Source organism: Oryctolagus cuniculus, chromosome 1 (genome assembly GCF_051225735.1).
Source record: "Oryctolagus cuniculus isolate XC-2025 breed Fujian yellow rabbit chromosome 1, ASM5122573v1, whole genome shotgun sequence".
Taxonomy (NCBI): Eukaryota; Metazoa; Chordata; class Mammalia; order Lagomorpha; family Leporidae; genus Oryctolagus; species Oryctolagus cuniculus.
In genome coordinates, this window is record NC_142867.1 from 151,689,747 (window position 1) to 151,707,026 (window position 17,280).

Here is a 17,280-nt window from a genome sequence, read left to right on the forward strand (position 1 = left end):
TTGGAATGGAGCGATGACTTCCAAATTCTTGCATGCGCCTGATCAGAAAGCCAAAGTCCTGCTCCCTCCTCTATGAATTGTCCACGGGGTGGCCGGCGATCCCAGCTTTCTGCCTGTCTTCCAGGTTAGTGGTGATTCTGGATTCTCCTTACATAGCATCTTAACAACTATGCTAAATGTTCACCTCTATTTCATTTTTGTGCTTACCATTTTCTCCCCTCAGTAATTTTTTAATGTGTATTGATTTTCATCTACTTGAAAGGCAGAGAGAAAAACTGAGATTGATTTTCCATCCACTGGTTCACTCCCCAGATGCCTGCAATAAGGGCTGGGCCAGGTCAAAGCCAACAGTCCAGAATTTCATTCCATCTCCCATGTGGATGGCAGGGACCTAAGTCCTTGAGATCTGCTGCCTCCCAGGATGCATTTGTAGGAAGCTGGATTGAAAGCAGAGCAGCTGGGACTCCAACCAGTCCTCAGTACGGAATGCAAACAACACAAGCACTGGCCTAACCTGGTGTGCACCTGCCCCATCTCTTCAGTAACTGCTAATTTATTTTGCTATTGTTTTGCTGACTTCGTGAGTGAATACTTTTAGATAATTTATCTTTATTCCTCATTTTTTTCTTTTTTTTAATTTATTTATTTGACAGAGTTAGACAGTGAGAGAGACAGAGAGAAAGGTCTGCCTTCTGTTGGTTCATCCCCCAAATGGCCACAATGGCCAGAGCTATGCCGATCCGAAGCCAGAAGCCAGGTACTTCCTCCCGGTCTCCAACGGGGGTGCAGGCGCCCAAGCACCTGGGCCATCCTCCACTGCCTCCCTGGGGCCACAGCTGAGAGCTGGACTGGAAGACGTGCAACCAGGACTAGAACCTGGCACCCATATGGGATGCTAGCACTGCAGACAGAGGATTAACCAAGAGAGCCACAGCGCTGGACCCTATTCCTCATTTTTAATATAGGCATTTAAGACTATATAACATGTCCACACATGGTTTTATCTGCATTCCAAAGTTCTAATATGTCATGTTCCTCTTTTCAAAATATTTTCACAATTATATTGTAATTCCTCTTTAGTCAATGAATAATTTAGAAGTAGTTGTTTAACATATGGAGATGCCGTTAGTTATCCTTTTATTATTAATTTCTAGTTTAATTCTACTGAGGAATTTAAGCGTTTAAATCTTAGAATTTGTTTAGACTTGATTTGTAGCCCTGTAACTCACATACACATGAAAAAAATGTATATTCTGTCATTTGTAGGTAGAGGATTCTTAGTATTAAGTCATATTTCTTATACATGTTATTCAAAGCTTCTATAATTTTATTGACCTTTTTACTTTTCCAGCTACTGAGAAAGACATTTTAAAATTTCCTAATATGCTTGAGGATTTATCTTTGGTAGGGAGAGGGTAAGAAGAGAAAGTATATATATATATATATATATATCTGGAAATTATCATACTGAGTGCAATAAACCAGTCCCAGAGGGACAAATATCATATGTTCTCTGATCGGTGACAACTAACCAAGCACAAAAAAGGAAATCTGGTGAAGTGAAATGGACACTATGAGAAACAGTGACTTGATCAGCCCTTGTCCCGACTGTTGATGTACAATTTAATACTTTATCCCTTTTAGTACTTTTTTTGTTCTACTTAATACTATTGGTTGAACTCTGTAATTAACACACAATTATTCTTAGGTGTTTAGATTCTAACTGAAAAGCGATCTCTGTTAAATATAAGAGTGGGAATAAGAGAGGGAGGAGATGTACAATTTGGGACATGCTCAAGCTGACTTGCCCCAAACAGCACTCCTGCCTCAGAATCAACCCTTGGGACATTCAGATCTGACTAAAAGGTCTATGAGAGTCTCACAGGCATGGAAAGCCATGACACAGTGGCAAAAAACAATCTAAAGGAAAGATCCTGGTGAACAAGACCCCAGCAGAAGGATCAGGCCATCAAGGAGAGAGGCACCTTTCTCTGAAGGGAGGAAGGAACCTCCACTGTGATACGGCCTTGACTAAACAAATTCAGAGTTGGTGAACTCAAGGGGCTTCCATAGCCTAGACAGCTCATAGCAAGAGTCTCGGGTGATTGTTGACATCATAAATAAGAGTGCCAATTGTTAAATCAACAACGGGAGTCACTGGGTACATGTTCCCCATGTAGGATCTCTGTCCTTAATGTGTTCTACTATGAAACTCAAAAACAACACTACTAGTCGAACAATACCCTATACCTGGTTCAGTTCTGTGAGTGCAGCCTGTTGAAATCCCTGCTTAGTATATACTAAGTTGATCTTCAGTATATGAAGGTAATTGAAAATGAAACGTAATGAAGGGCGGGATGGGAGAGGGAGTGGGAGAGGGGAGGGCCACAGGAGGGAGGGAGGTTGGGGGGACGAAGCTACAACAATACAAAAGTTGCATTTTATATTCTACTTAAAACTATTGGTTGAACTTTGTAATTAATACACAATTACTCTTAGGTGTTTAATTAACGCTATAACTAGTACTCAAATAGTATTTTACACTTTGTATTTTTGTGTGGGAGCAAAATGTGGAAATCTTTACTTAATATACGCTAAATTGATCTTCTGTATATAAAGATAATTGAAAATTAATCTTGATGTGAAGGGAAGGGGAGAGGGAGTGGGAGAGGGGAGCGTTGTGGGTGGGAGGGAAGTTATGGGGGGGAGGAAGCTATTGTAATCCATAAGCTGTACTTTGGAAATTTATGCTCATTAAATAAAAAAAAAGAAATGTGCCAGGGGATTCCAATACAATCCCATCAAGGTTGCATGCACCAATGCCATCTCACTAGTCCAAGTGATGAATTTCAGATCACAATAGATCATAATGATAGGTCTAAGAGTCAAAGGGATCACACAAACAAGACTAGCGTCTGCTAATACTAACTGATAGAATAAAAAAGGGGGAGAAAGATCCAACATGGGAAGCGGGATATACAGCACTCATAGAATGGCAGATGTCCTAAACAGCACTTTGGCCTCAGAATCAGCCCTTAAGGCATTTGGATCTGGCTGAAGAGTCCATGAGAGTATTTTAGGCATGGAAAGCCAAGACACTCTGGAAAAAAAAATTAAAAAAAAAAAAAGAAGACCTAAAGGAAAGATCTCTGTGAGTGAGATCCCAGTAGAAAGAACGGGCCATCAAAGAAGGAGGTACCTTTCTCTGAAGGGAGGAAAGAACTTCCACTTTGACTATGACCTTGTCTAAGTATGATCAGAGTCAGCATGCTCAGGGGGCTTTCATAGCCTTGCAACTCATGACTAGAGCCTAGGGAGATTGCTGACACTTTAAACAAGAGTGTCAATTTGTTAAGTCAACAACAGGAGTCACTGTGCACTTACTCCTCATGTAAGATCTCTGTCCTTAATGTGTAGTTCAATGTGAATTAATGCTATGACTAGTGCTCAAACAGTATTTTGCACTTTATGTTCTGTGTGGGGGCAAACTGATGAAATCTTTACTTAATATATACTAAATTCATCTTCTGTATATAAAGACAATTGAAAATGAATCTTGATGTGAATGGAATGGGAGAGGGAGCGGGAGATGAGAGGACTGATGGTGGGAGGGAAGTTATGGGGGGGGGAAGCCATTGTAATCTATAAACTTTACTTTGGAAATTTATATTTACTAAATAAAAGTTAAAAAAAGAAGAGAAAGTATATATATATATATATATATATATATGTTAATAGACACAGAAAGAGACTAAAGACAGAAAAAATAGACAATATTTTGTATCCAAAAATTGAATGCAAGTTGGTGCATATTTAGAATTTTTCATGTTCATTCTTTATCATATTTTCAGTCCTTTATTACAGTGTAGGATTTTTATATTTTGCTTGTTTTTTGCTTTTTAAAAATATTTTATTTATTTGAAAGGCAGCGGTACAGAGTAAGAGGGAGAGACTGAGAGAGAGAAGTCTTCCATCCACTGGTTCACTCCCCAAATGTCCACAGCAGTTGAAGCTGGGCCAGTCCAAAGCCAGGAGCTTCTTCTGGGTCTCCCAGATAGGTGCAGAGGCCCAAGCCGGGACTCTAACTGGCACTCATATGGGATGCTAGTCCTGCAAGTGGTAGTTTAACCTGCCATGGTACAACACCTACCTCTATATTTTGCTTTTATCCAGCCGGTTAAAATGGGAATAGTTTATCTGTATATATTTGATAAAAATCAATGATATATTTGAGTTTAAATATACTTCTTATTTTGTATTTCTCTTGCTTTATGACTGACCCTCTTTCCTTATTTCAAATTAATTGTATATTTTATACTATTCTCTATTTTTCCTTCAACTAGCTTAGGTATCTATTTTTATTCTAAAATTTCAAGTATTTTCCCAGAAGTTACAACATATATCTTTAATTCATTGAAACCTATTATAAATCAGTGCTGTAATATTAATGGTCTAATATTTTATTGTAGTGATATAAAGCTACATTTAACTCACTAAATATACCAATTGTTAATGGAAATCATGTGATTAAAAATGCTTTATTACCTATGAAAATCCAGATTTAGCAATTTGAGGGATAGAATATGAGCTTAAACTCAAATTTATTTCACTATGTGTTTGTTCCACATTAAAAATTTTATGTCAAGTGTTGGACATTTAATCCAATAATTAAGACACTGTTTAAAATGCTCACAATCCCATGTTGGAGTGCCTAGGTTCAAGTCCCAGCTTCACTTCCAATTTCCAGTTGTCTGCTGATGCAGACCCTGGGGGTAGGAAATTATGGTTCATCTAACTGGGTCTTTACCACCCACCTTGCCATAACCGAGACTAAGTTCCTGGCTCCTGGCTTCAGCCTGGTCCAGTCCAGTCCTAACCCAGGCACTTGGGAAGTGAACCAGGAAATGAGAGTTCTCTGTATCTCAGTTTCTCTGCCTCTCCAATAAGTAACTTTAAAAACACCTACTTCAGAAAGGTGTGTCTCCAAATGGAAAAGCTCCTCATATGACTCATCTCTCAATCTCATCCTCCACCGAGGCCAAGGTTTGTGCGGATGCTTAACTAGTTACATTTTATCCTCCCAGAATTCAGATATTTGTTCCTACAAATACTGATTGGAAAAGTTTATTTTTAAAAATTGTTTTGCATATGTGTAATAGGATTTAACAAGTGAGAATATTTTCTTTCTGATGTTAAAATATGTCAATAGAATGCTTAAACCATTTCCAGCAACAAAATCACATAACAATTATAACCTTTCCAAATGTCATTTTTCAAAATGCTCTTTGCACAACACGAGTATCTTTTGAAGAGTAGCTACTTTCTCATTCACAATTAAATATCACCTGTATGATGAAGCAACTGATTAAGAGGGTATATTTTTTAAAAAAATATCTCCTAAGTAACACATTGAAGAGAGCCACTTGTTATTATTTAAAAGGTCAGAAAATTTGGAGTATTTGTACATTTGAAAAAGAATAAGTCTAACTTATCTTTTGGATTTCCATCTCTTTTAGGTAATTTGTCACAGGATCAAGAGCAAACTTCTATGTGGTTAAACATATTTTCATGGCCTCTTTCCAACTCACTGTAACCACTGGGAGAGTGCAATACTTAGAAGTCTGACAAGAAAAACTTAGCCAGCTCACGTAGCAGCTGGGTCCTATCTCACTTCAGCTTCCTCACGGCAGTGTTTCTTCTCAGGAAAGCTGCGGGGAATTGATTTCATTTGTGGTTCTTCGCCACCGCCTCCTCTCTCCCTCAGCCGAATGCTTACTTTTTTTAAATTTATTTCTTTGAAAGGCAGAGAAAGAGAGATATTCCATATGCTGGTTCACTCTCCAGAAGGCCTCAATGGGCAGGGTTGAGCCAAGTGGAAGCCAGGAGCCTGGAACTCCATCGGGGTCTCCCAGGGAGCTGAATCAAACCCACAAGTCCACTTCACAGTCAGTGGCTTAACTCGCTGCCCCACCACACAGGCCCCCAGAATTCCACTTACCAAACTTCCAGGGATGAATTGTTTCAAAGAATCCAATTCATTTATGCAAAAAATCTCAATACATTCTGTTTTATAGGTCATAAAGCAGCCTTTACGTTCTTTAATTGCAGCAGAACCTAATAAATAGCATATGCTATGACTGTGCTACCTGTACATGGAAACAGCTGTATAGCAATTGTTCTAAATGCATTCTAACTCTTGTTTATTTAATCAGCAGTGTTTTCCATGGGCTTTCCAATGGTATTGGCCACCAAAGGAACACATTTTTCCTGTATTGCCATATTGTGTGCGCCAGTCATTTTACCATTACTAACTGTAAGAATAAGGTATTTCCCAATGCTTTGTGGAATTTTTGCTTTTTCACTATTATTGATTCATTTAGTAAATACAGATTGTTGCATGCCACATACCACTGTCAATCATTAGGGTAAAACCTCAAAATTCCCTTTAAGATATTTAGAGTGAAATTTAGTAAACTTCGGTAAAAGAATGAATATTTCATGATTTTAAATACCATTGAGAAGTCTACATGTTTTCTTCATATTTTGGTTGCTGTTCTAAATTATCTTAATTGTTATCAATCATTAATCCTATCTCAAGGTAATGTAAATTAGAAGTCAGATGCATGCTTAACAGTAGTGGATTAAACATTGCTCTTCAAACTTTGTTTTCTTATTACTCATCTGCTAAGATCATTGTGGATTATACTTCATACTATCAGCACCACCTTTTTCTTCTTAATTGATGAAAACTGATGCTTGTGTTACTAACACACACTTTAATTCAGGGGGCTCTATAACTTAGGGTCTGAGCAACCAACAAATTTTTCTAGCTATTTCTACAAGAAATTTAATAAAGGAAATTGGTCCAGCAAGTATTGGAGAACTGGAAAGTAGATCACTGTGGTCGCAAGGTCAGCCACTTGAGAAAGCAGCTTCTAGTCCTGGAAACAGATTAAAGAGAAGATGCTGGCTGATGGGCCTGGAGTACAGAGGTATAGAGGAGCCTGCGGAACTCCGACATGAGCAGGGCTTGTTCCTCCAGTGCTCAAGGAGGGCCCTGGAGTAGCTCTCAGAGCTCTCTGGTGGGAGGGTGTTGCATGCCCGGTTGGTGCTGCCACATTTGAACTTCTGAGTTTAAAAAGAAGTGAGAACTAGAAGCCATAGAGATGCCAAGAGCCAAAGCAGCAAATAAAAAGCAATAAGTTCTTGGTCCCACCTTCTACCTTTCAGGTTGGCAAAATCTACCAGAGCAGTTACTGCCGAAGCAGAAATGCGGTTTGCAGAGTCCCAGCTCCTGTGTCACACGGCAGAGTGGAGTGAAGTGAGAGACAAATGCATCATACCCAGTAGTGTTTCTTTGCAGAAATACTCTAAATCATTTGTTCAATTTGTGAGATTTAGTTTACTCAAAACTAAATAATATAATCCTGAAAATTAGATAATTAGACAATGTAGATTTTGTTAGATCACAATGTGTTAGAAGAAAAAAAATCCCTGTGATCACCACAGTATAAACCCCTAGGTAATGGCCCCCTACAAACATCACCTGTAACCATCCAACAAATGCACCAAGACAGAAGAGGCCACTGCCAATTGGAATAATGGATACAAGTACAGATGAATGAATTAGATTGTTAATATAAATTAAAATTCTAAAGGTTTCTTACTGCACTAATTGGATGGTCCTGTAATAACGGCTATCATCCCTTTGGGGACCATAGGTCTAGATCAAGGGTTGCAAACAAATGGCCTGCAGCTGTGTCAGGCTGCAGGCAAGGATGGCAGTCTCCACAGACTCCATAGGCCCAGTGAACCTGAAACGTCAGTTGTAGCCAGGGCTGTATTAGGCTGAAGCTGGGAACCAGAAACTCCAATGTCAGGGGCAGGGACTCAACTATTCAAACTATCACCTGCTGCCACCTAGGGTGCATGTTAGCAGGAAGCTAAAATCAAGCCTAGAGCTGGAACTCAGGAGTTAGAGTGCCTCCTAATCTTTGCTTGTTGGAAGAACTTGAGGACCAAAATGATTAAGCGATGGTATGGTTAGCTGGGGTGTTGAAGATGATGGAAATATGACACAAGGTGGACATGCACAAATAGTATGCCACCAAGGACAAATTCTGAGAATGAAATATTGTGGGGAGCAACCCGGACTAGACTAAGTTACTGGAATTAAGACTTATTCTATGCATCTGCTCTCCCACAATATGGCGCTGAGAAGGGAGTAACAACTTCTACCCAGCTGCCTCCAGTTCAACCAATAAACAGCAGGACCTGCTCCTGATTGGAGGAGAGCAGCGTACTCGGCGTGTGGGTAGCAGAGTTGGGATTGATGGAAGAGGACTATAAAGGAGGAGAGAGACAACATGCACCAGGAACATCTAAGGGGAACATCTAAGAGGAACACCTGTGCAGCCCCCGAGAGAGCCGGCCGGCGGTGTGCCACTCCCCCACGGAAGTGGGGAATGTGGCAGGGGGAACCGCCCTTCCACGGAGGTGGAAGGGTCGGTAGCCAACCCGGGAAGAACCAGCAGCAAACCCGGGGAGGGCCGAGCAGACAAAAGAACAGCGCAGGGTCCTGTGTCGTTCCTCCACAAAGAGGGGGAGCGACATAATGGTGCCGTGACTCGGATATGAAGCCTAGGCAGGGTTTAGCGTCGTTCCTCCATGAAGAGGGGGAGCGACATAATGGTGCCGTGACTCGGATAGGAAACTTAGGAGGGAAGAAACGGGAAGAAGTGGGAAAATACCGGAGAGAGAGACTAGCAAAGAGCCAAGGGAAAGCCGGACGGAAAAGGTGCCAGAAGAAGCTATTGAAAGCCTAGGCATAGACTCGGATATGGACTGTGGGAAAGAAGTTAGGATTGAAAGCGAAAGTGAAAGCTTTCATAGACTCGGATGCGGACTATGGCGGGGAAGCTAGGAGATTGAAAGCGAAAGTGAAACCTGGAGGAGGCTTGGACTCGGATGCGGACTGTGGGGAGAAGCCGGGAGAAATGAGAGGGGAATATTGTTGTTGGAAGAAAAGTTAGGGAAACATACCGGGTAGAGAAAAATATGTTAGGGAGGATGAAGCCGCGAGTGCAGGCTGAAGCGGAGACGTAAGCTATCTTGGGATTCTTCAAGTCAGCCCGGGGAGCAAAAGGCAAAAATCTGGAACCAGAGGCAGAGACATGGGCCGCCAGGTTGGAATCCGTCAGATTAGCCCGGGGAGCAAAGGAAGGGAAGCCAAGCCGAAGGGCGCAGACGTGAGCTGGGTTGAATTCGCCAGGTTAGCCCGGGGAACTTAGATTGAATACCGGTGGCGGAAACGTGAGCTGTGCTGTGTGACTCGTGGAAGCCGCCGCGCGCAGAGAGCACGCGGGGCACAAATAGATAGGGAACCCGGGACTAGTGCGAGGCCGTGGTGCAGGCGCGAAGGGGCGCGGAGACCGCGGAGTGCGCGTGCGAAGCAGGGAAGCCACGCAGATGAGAGAAGCGCAGGCTGAAGCGGCTCAGAGCCGGGAAGCCGCCGAGAAGCAGCCTCGGGGCGGGCGCCGGGAAGCCGCAGGGATAAGAGAAACAGAAGTTTAGAAGTAAAGTGAGAGAAATAGGAATGCTGGCAGATAGAAGTAAAATGGGAGAGATAGGAATACCCGGAGATAGAGAAATAGAGAAAAATAAGGCCTCCCTTCAACATGGCAATGAGAGAGCTTGGATTTGGTCTGCCTGATTAGGGAGGTGGTAAGCACCTGCGGGTGGCTAGCAGCTTATGCGCCGCAGGTCACCGAAGACAGGCACGAATTAACATCAATAAGTCTCCCCACAATACCGCAATGAGAAGGCTTGGATTCGGTCTGCCTGATTAGTAAGGCAATAAGCACCAGTAGGCAGCTCGACCAGAGTATGAGCTGCAGGTCACCGAAGATAGGCACAAATCAACACCAGTAAGTCTCCCCACAAGACGGCAATGAGAGGGCTTGGATTCGGTTTGCCTGATAGGGCTTGTAAGCAACTGCAGGCAGTTCTAGAAGAGCAGAGCATGCGCTGCAGGGCACCGAATACAGGCACACATCAGCGCCTAAAAACCTCCTCACAACATGGCGAAGAGAGGACCCGGATTCGGTTTGCCTGATTGATAGGGCTTGTAAGTACCTGTGGGCAACTCTAGCAAGCAGAGCAGAGTGTGTGCCGCGGGGCACCGAAGACAGGCGCGTATCAATGCCAAAAATAAAAAGAAAGGGGGATCTGTGGGGAGCAACCTGGACTAGACTAAGTTACTGGAATTAAGACTTATTCTATGCATCTGCTCTCCCACAATATGGCGCTGAGAAGGGAGTAACAACTTCTACCCAGCTGCCTCCAGTTCAACCAATAAATAGCAGGACCTGCTCCTGATTGGAGGAGAGCAGCGTACTCGGCGTGTGGGTAGCAGAGTTGGGATTGGTGGAAGAGGACTATAAAGGAGGAGAGAAACAACATGCACCAGGAACATCTAAGGGGAACATCTAAGAGGAACACCTGTGCAGCCCCCGAGAGAGCCGGCCGGCGGTGTGCCGCTCCCCCACGGAAGTGGGGAATGTGGCAGGGGGAACCGCCCTTCCACGGAGGTGGAAGGGTCGGTAGCCAACCCGGGAAGAACCAGCAGCAAACCCGGGGAGGGCCGAGCAGACAAAAGAACAGCGCAGGGTCCTGTGTCGTTCCTCCATGAAGACGGGGAGCGACAAAATATATTGCCTGAAAATAGAATGTAGACCCAAACACGCAGAAGCTGAACCATCAATTAGATTTGCAACAAAAATTAATATGAATGGAATAAATAATTTCAGTGGAATGATGACTGCATGGAGCATACAGGGTTAGCAAAATGGCAAAATTCATACAGCAGTAAGTTGTACTTCAAGGGCTAAGAAGTCTAATGATGTCCACAGGAAATATGAAGTTTCTACAGTCACCAGAATGACAAACATACAACAATTAATTTTAGTGGATCTCAAACTTGTCTTAAATCAACAACTTTCTACTTATATTAATGTCCTGATTAAATATCACAATGCAAAATACCCACACATTCAGTAAAGATTCCAGCTGGGATATGTAACTCAGATGTTTTTAAGAATATATTCGATATATGTACACTCATGTTTTCAGGTAACAGGAAGAAAAATGCAGCACAATTTTTCTCTTTTGTTGAGGCACTGTCATTTAAACATAAACCTGGAGTGCTCCAAGTGGGATTTGGGTTTACAAGACACAAGCATGGCAAGAAGTGTCAGATGGCAATGGAAAGGTTATTTCCAAAAAGTTAAAATCCTAAGAAGGACAAACAGAAATAGCACTTTATCCATTTTGTGTAGTGAAAGAGCTGCAGCTGAAATTGTTTAAAGTAACGGGTACACTGAATATTATCACAAATTATGTTAAAATTTGAGGTGGTGCAGGTGCTGACCCCTAGTAGTATAAAAATATGTTCAGGATTGCATCGGTACCTGTATTTATGATTAAAAAAAGTTGGGGGATCGATCAATTTCTGTTAAAAGCTATTCCTGTGTATTACATGTAACAGACATGGTAAATATTGGTTTACAGTTTTTAACAAGCCATGCTTTTAAGTTTAAGTGAAGTCAACAAAAAGGAAATAGGTATATGGGTATGTGAGTTTGAGACTAAAGTTAGTCTTTAAATAAAATCTAGTATGTGTTAAAAAGAAAAAAAAAATGGCCATGGGCCAAATCCCATCTGCTTTTTTTTTTTTTTTAAATAAATTTTTTCTAAGATTTACTTTTTTTTTTTTTTTTTGAAAGTGCAGGGTGACAGAGGTCTTCCATTCCCTGGTTCACTCCCCAAATAGGTACAACAGCCTGGGCTGGGCCAGGCCACAGCCAAGAGTAAAGAACTCCATCCAGGTCTCACACACAGGTGGCAGGGACCCACCATCATCTGATGACTCAGGTTACTCATTAGCAGGAAGCTGGATCAGACTCAAATGGGGAACTCAATTCCAATACGGGATGCGGGTCCCATCCAGCAGCTTAACCGGCTGTTTGCACAACACCTACCATCAATGTTTGGTTGTCCATCCCAGCATAATCTAGTAATTCCTGACAAGCTCTCCGAATATAGCATTCGGATGGCCTCAGAAAGTCTCATCTTTGCTCCTTACCTCCCCTACACCAAATAAGGTTAGGGCTGTATTACTTGAGCCAGGAGAATAAGGCTACAGAATGGAAAATCCAAAATTCCTTTAGAAATAGCAAATTCCTAGAGTTCCACATTATGGAATGCTTGTTAGGTGGTCCGTTTGCCACCTAACAAAATAAATGACATTTAAAGTTCTATTTTTTCCCTTTCCAAGTATCTTCTTTCTGTTGCACTGGTATATAAAGAGAAGTTTCATTTTGGAATCAAGCTTGTGAATATTTTGAGTCCTGACTCTGCCATTTAGTTCCTCCATGATGTTGGGTGAATTGGTTTCTTGCACTCTCAATTTCCTCTTCTGTGACATTTGTGTATTGTAGCCACTTTTCCTAATTGTTATAAGCACCAGCAATGATATGCCACAACCCCACTATCATGTTCGTTCCTTCTCTTGACAATGCAGTGCTGTGAGCGTCTCATCCTCCTAGCCTCACCCCAATTCCCAGACTGCTCTATAATTAGAATTTCTGGGATATAGTAGGCCTCCAGTCATTATAAAGGTCAAGGAAAGCAAGGAGGAAAAAATTTAAAAAGAGGGAGAGGAAAGGAAAAACGGAAGGAAGGAAAAATGGAAAAGGAAAAAATGAGGCAGCACTGATGTCTATCAAACAGAAAAATCTGGAATTATAGTTTCCTCTTCCAAGAAAAGTGTGACTTTCTTTTAGAGAATTAGTTCAAAATCTTTCTCGGTGAGTCATGCAGAACTTTTTAAATGATTTTTTGAGTTGACAGGCAATCTATAAAAAGAAAGAGTTCATTGCAGATTGATGAAATGGAGGCAAACTCTTTGCTCTTCTTGGTTCCCATGCCCACATTTTCATAATTATTTTTATTTCATTATTCACTTAGCTATAAAAGGCAATTTGAGAGGTGACAGAGGGTAGATTTGGTTACTCACACTACAAATGCCACAAGGAAGGAATTGGCAGAGACCTCACAGCAAGGCTCTGCACTCACAGAGAGGAGCTTTCATCCTTTATTAAAGTCACAGTTTCTCTTTGGGAGAGCAATGGCCACAGCAACATATTGCAATAAAGCATTAAAATTTTTTAAAATAGAAAAAAATCAAACCCTGTGACATGCCGCATAAAAAGGGGAGAATACTCTTATAAGCATTTTGGCAGCCGCCTAAGGTTGTAGCCAGTGAGGTTATCATCAATTTCTCTTTGCTGCTGCCCCAAATACGCTATGGGACCAAGTCCATGGCAAGTGTAAAAGGAAGGTTATTCCTCCCAGTAAAGGACATGGGAGCAACAACGAGAAAGAGAAAGAAACTAATATTGGTTATGAAACTCGAGGAAAATCAGCGTTGAATTATTTATATCTTAAGTTTGAATGTTCCCTTGCTGTTTTTAGCTGTCAGAAAGTCTAAAAAGAAAGTCATAGAATTTCCTTCTCCCAGCCAAGAGGACAGGTTCTTTGAAAAAGTGGCCCTTGGAGATGAAGCCCTAGAAGTCCCCAAGGTGCAGCACAGAACTCAGGGTTAGTTAGATGAGAAGTATTTCCAGGTGTGCAAAAAAAGTCAGCACTATCCAATTGCTCAGGGACAGAGTAGCCAACAGAAAATTATCTATCATCCTGAGCAGTGCTTCCATGGTTTTTCAGAGGCCATATGTCTCTCAATTTGAGAGTTGGTCAGCAATTGTGTGCAGTCAACCAGACTGCCTCCATCCAAAGTAATGAAAGAGCCCAAAGTTCAAGACAGACAGGTCAAACTGAACCCATTCAGCATCTAGGAAAGATTTCTACTTCTTTATTAAGTGAATTGCACAGACTGGGTCTCGGCCTAAACAATGGATGCTGTCCTGAGCTAAGGGAGGTCACATGTGCTGAGGGTTTGGATTCAGCATTCACAGTGAGAGGAGAGAGAAGCCAAATCTTAGAGACCCTAATGCATGGCTCTCAAGGGCCTCTGAGAGAGGTTTCCTGACCTCATTCATAAGTGAACAACTAGATGGATGGTTGAACAGAAAAGGGGCACTCAGGCTTTCACCTGGACAGAAATTGGTTACTATAATTTTTGGAAGGCAAAGAACAGTATTCCAGAGGTTCTAAGTGCATGCCCCTCACCAATGCAGTGTGACCCCCCTGGATACCGTCAGGTTTGTAAGACAGTCCTGTAGAAAGTCACTCTGATATTCAATATTGTCCATGAGAAAGACAATCAAGTGTATAGACACTATAGGACAAAGGATAAAAGATTTTTATTACGTGGTCCAGCAGGTTAAGCCACCACCTGCAATGCTAGCATCCTCTATGAGTGTCAGTTTGAGTTTCAGATGCTCCACTTCCAATCCAGCTCCCTGCTAATACAACTGGAAAAGCACTGGAAGATGACTCAAGTGCTCCGGCTCCTGAACCTACAATGGAATACACAGAACGAGTTCAGGACTCCTGGATTCATCCTGGCCTGGCCTCGGCTGTTGTGGCCATTTGGGGAATGAACCAATAGAGGAAAGATCTCTTTGTAACTTTGCCTTTGAAGTAAACAAATCTTAAAAAAAAATAAACAAGGGAAATTTCATAGCGAAAAGAAATATAGCATCAGCTGTTCATATAAAGTGGCTAAGTGGAGTGCAATGGGCTCTATTATAAATGAAGTCTTACCTCCAAAAACAGTTTTTAAATTAAAGCTCGTTAACATTTTAGTTACATTCCAAAGTCTGGTGCAAACCCAGTCTCTGAATTTTGGCCTTATACTTCAGGGAAGTACACACCCTGACCTTCCTGGGGCAGTTTTGGTTTCTATCATCCCAACATAATGTTGCTTCTTAAATGGTACCTAATTTGGACTGTTCTATGGTCACGCTACTTACAAAGGATTTCTGTTGAATACACATGCTTTATAATTTCTCCTTGGAAGTTAAAATCTCTATGCAAATAGACAAAGCCTCAATCCAATACCATATGTTACCCAAGTTAAACAGGGTTAGCCTCAAAGTGGACATATGTGTCACAATGTGTCACGAAATGCTGAGGCTGAGTTAGTCACATTACTGCCAATCCTTTACTAGTGGAATTTCTCCCGCTAGTTCTGTCAGGTCATGTGGCCCTTTCTAATTGGATGTAATTGACATGATTTTGTAATCCCAACATCAAATTTAAGAGAGAAATGCAGCTGACAATGCTCACATCTGCAGTGTACATGTTAATAGCCCGTGTTGTTTTTTCTTTCACTTACATCTTCTTTTGAACATCTCCCATGTATCAAGTTATGCCTTCAAAATTGCTCCAGACAGCTGGGCCTGTTGCCTGTTTCTTGTTAATTGATTCTTGTATTTAGGCATCTACTGTTGTAACCATTTGTTCACTGGCTGTTGTCATTATCATAATATTTGTTTATCTTCCTAAATAAGCTAAATGCAAAGATTCTGAAGTGAATACACGCAGTAATATAAAGCTTCAGAAGAAATTAAGAAGAGAATATTGGGCAATTGTAGGAGGGAATTCTGTTTCTGACAAACTGCTTACAGGAACAGATTCCCATGACAGAGTTGAAGGAAAAGAGGACATACTTGATAGACACAGATTCTTGCCTGGAAATTGGTGGGCCAATGTTAGGCAGGCCACTGAGGGTGGGTGGGTGGAATGCAGAGGGTAGTTCTCTTCCCATCCTATCCCCACGAAGTCCACACAGGTACCTCCCACCTTTGGAGTTGACAAGAGAAATCAGGAAATGGGTCTGCCTTAGGTATTTCCAACAAAATCCCTCAGGCAAGGACCAATGATGTTCCACACTTCCTCTCTCGAGTTCTCCAGAATCACTCCCTGGAGAAAGCCCAACACTCACCTCAGAGCCTTGGTCTTAAGGGTCTGAAGAGAGACAGGTGCCAGAATCAATCTTCTAAATCCCTTTCCCCAGCAACCTTTTCCACCAAGCTATTAACAGAGCAGCTTGTTCAAACTTATCCCCGTGGAGCTCTCTCCCAAAGGATTTGTCTTTCAAATTTCTAAGGTGGGAGGCCGGCGCCGCAGCTAACTAGGCTAATCCTCCGCCTGCGGCACTGGCACCCTGGGTTCTAGTCCCAGTTGGGGCGCAGGATTCTGTCCCGGTTGCCCCTCTTCCAGGCCAGCTCTCTGCTGTGGCCTGGGAAGGCAGTGGAGGATGACCCAAGTGCTTGGGCCCTGCACCCACATGGGAGACAAGGAGGAAGCAGCTGGCTCCTGGCTTTGGATCGGCGCAGTGCACCAGCTATAGCGGCCATCTGGGGGGTGAAGCAACGGAAAAGGAAGACCTTTCTCTCTGTCTCTCACTGTCTAACTCTGCCTGTCAACAAAAAAATTTCTAGTGTGGGGGCCAGCACTGTGGTGCAGCAGATTAAAGCCCCAGCCTGCAGTGCCTGCATCCCATATGGGCACCAGTTTGAGTCTCGGCTGCTCTTTTTCTGATCCAGCTCTCTGCTATGGCCTGGAAAAGCAGTAGAAGATGGCCCAACTCCTTAGGCCCATGCACACACGTGGGAGACCTGGAAGGAGCTCCTGGCTCCTAGATTCAGATCAGCTCAGCTCTGGCCATTGCAGTCATTTGGGGAGTGAACCAGCAGAATGGAAGACTCTCTCTCTCTCTCTCTCTCCCCTTCTAACTCTTTCAAATAAATAATTCTTTAAAAAAATTTCTATTGTGAGACAGGAAGCAACGATGAGCCTATATAATCATCTACTCAATAAGTAATGGAGTATGTTAGCCATAAAGAGCTTGGTTTCCATGCTTTTTATGCCAAAGAAATATGATCCTGATTCAAGATCTAGTCTTTTCCTCAGATAAGATGTTCTTTAATTAGAAAAAGGGTAAACAAGACACTCCACTAAAATAAAGTGAGCCAACCCAGAAGTCAATACAAGAAATAGGGAAAAATGAACTGTCAGGAGGTGCTCCAAAAATGAACCAGTCATGCAGACCTCACAATGATTAATGTTATTCCCATTCATTCACTAGCAGACGGTCACCTTCTTCCATGTGTATTGTTGAGGGGGACACATAATGCATGGCTGATGTGCTGGATCCCACAGAAGGACTATTTGGACACACTCTGAATACTGAGCACTAGCTGCATTTTCGTATTGTTTTAGTACATGCTCTGAGCTTACTGTTGTTAGAAAAGA

The 17,280-nt window shown here is 42.2% G+C and overlaps 1 long non-coding RNA gene across 5 annotated transcripts in view; it reads right to left on the bottom strand.

The window, feature by feature from the left end:
* The window catches only part of LOC149128700 (uncharacterized), a 306,251-nt gene that overhangs the window by 91,741 nt on the left and 197,230 nt on the right, over window positions 1-17,280 (bottom strand). For 2 of the 5 annotated variants that reach the window (XR_016236623.1, XR_016236622.1), the window contains exon 4: window positions 14,364-14,537. The exons of the other annotated variants lie outside the window; for them this stretch is intronic. This is a non-coding gene — a long non-coding RNA (uncharacterized LOC149128700). Of the gene's footprint in view, window positions 1-14,363; window positions 14,538-17,280 lie in introns of those variants that run through there. 5 annotated transcript variants of the gene reach the window in all.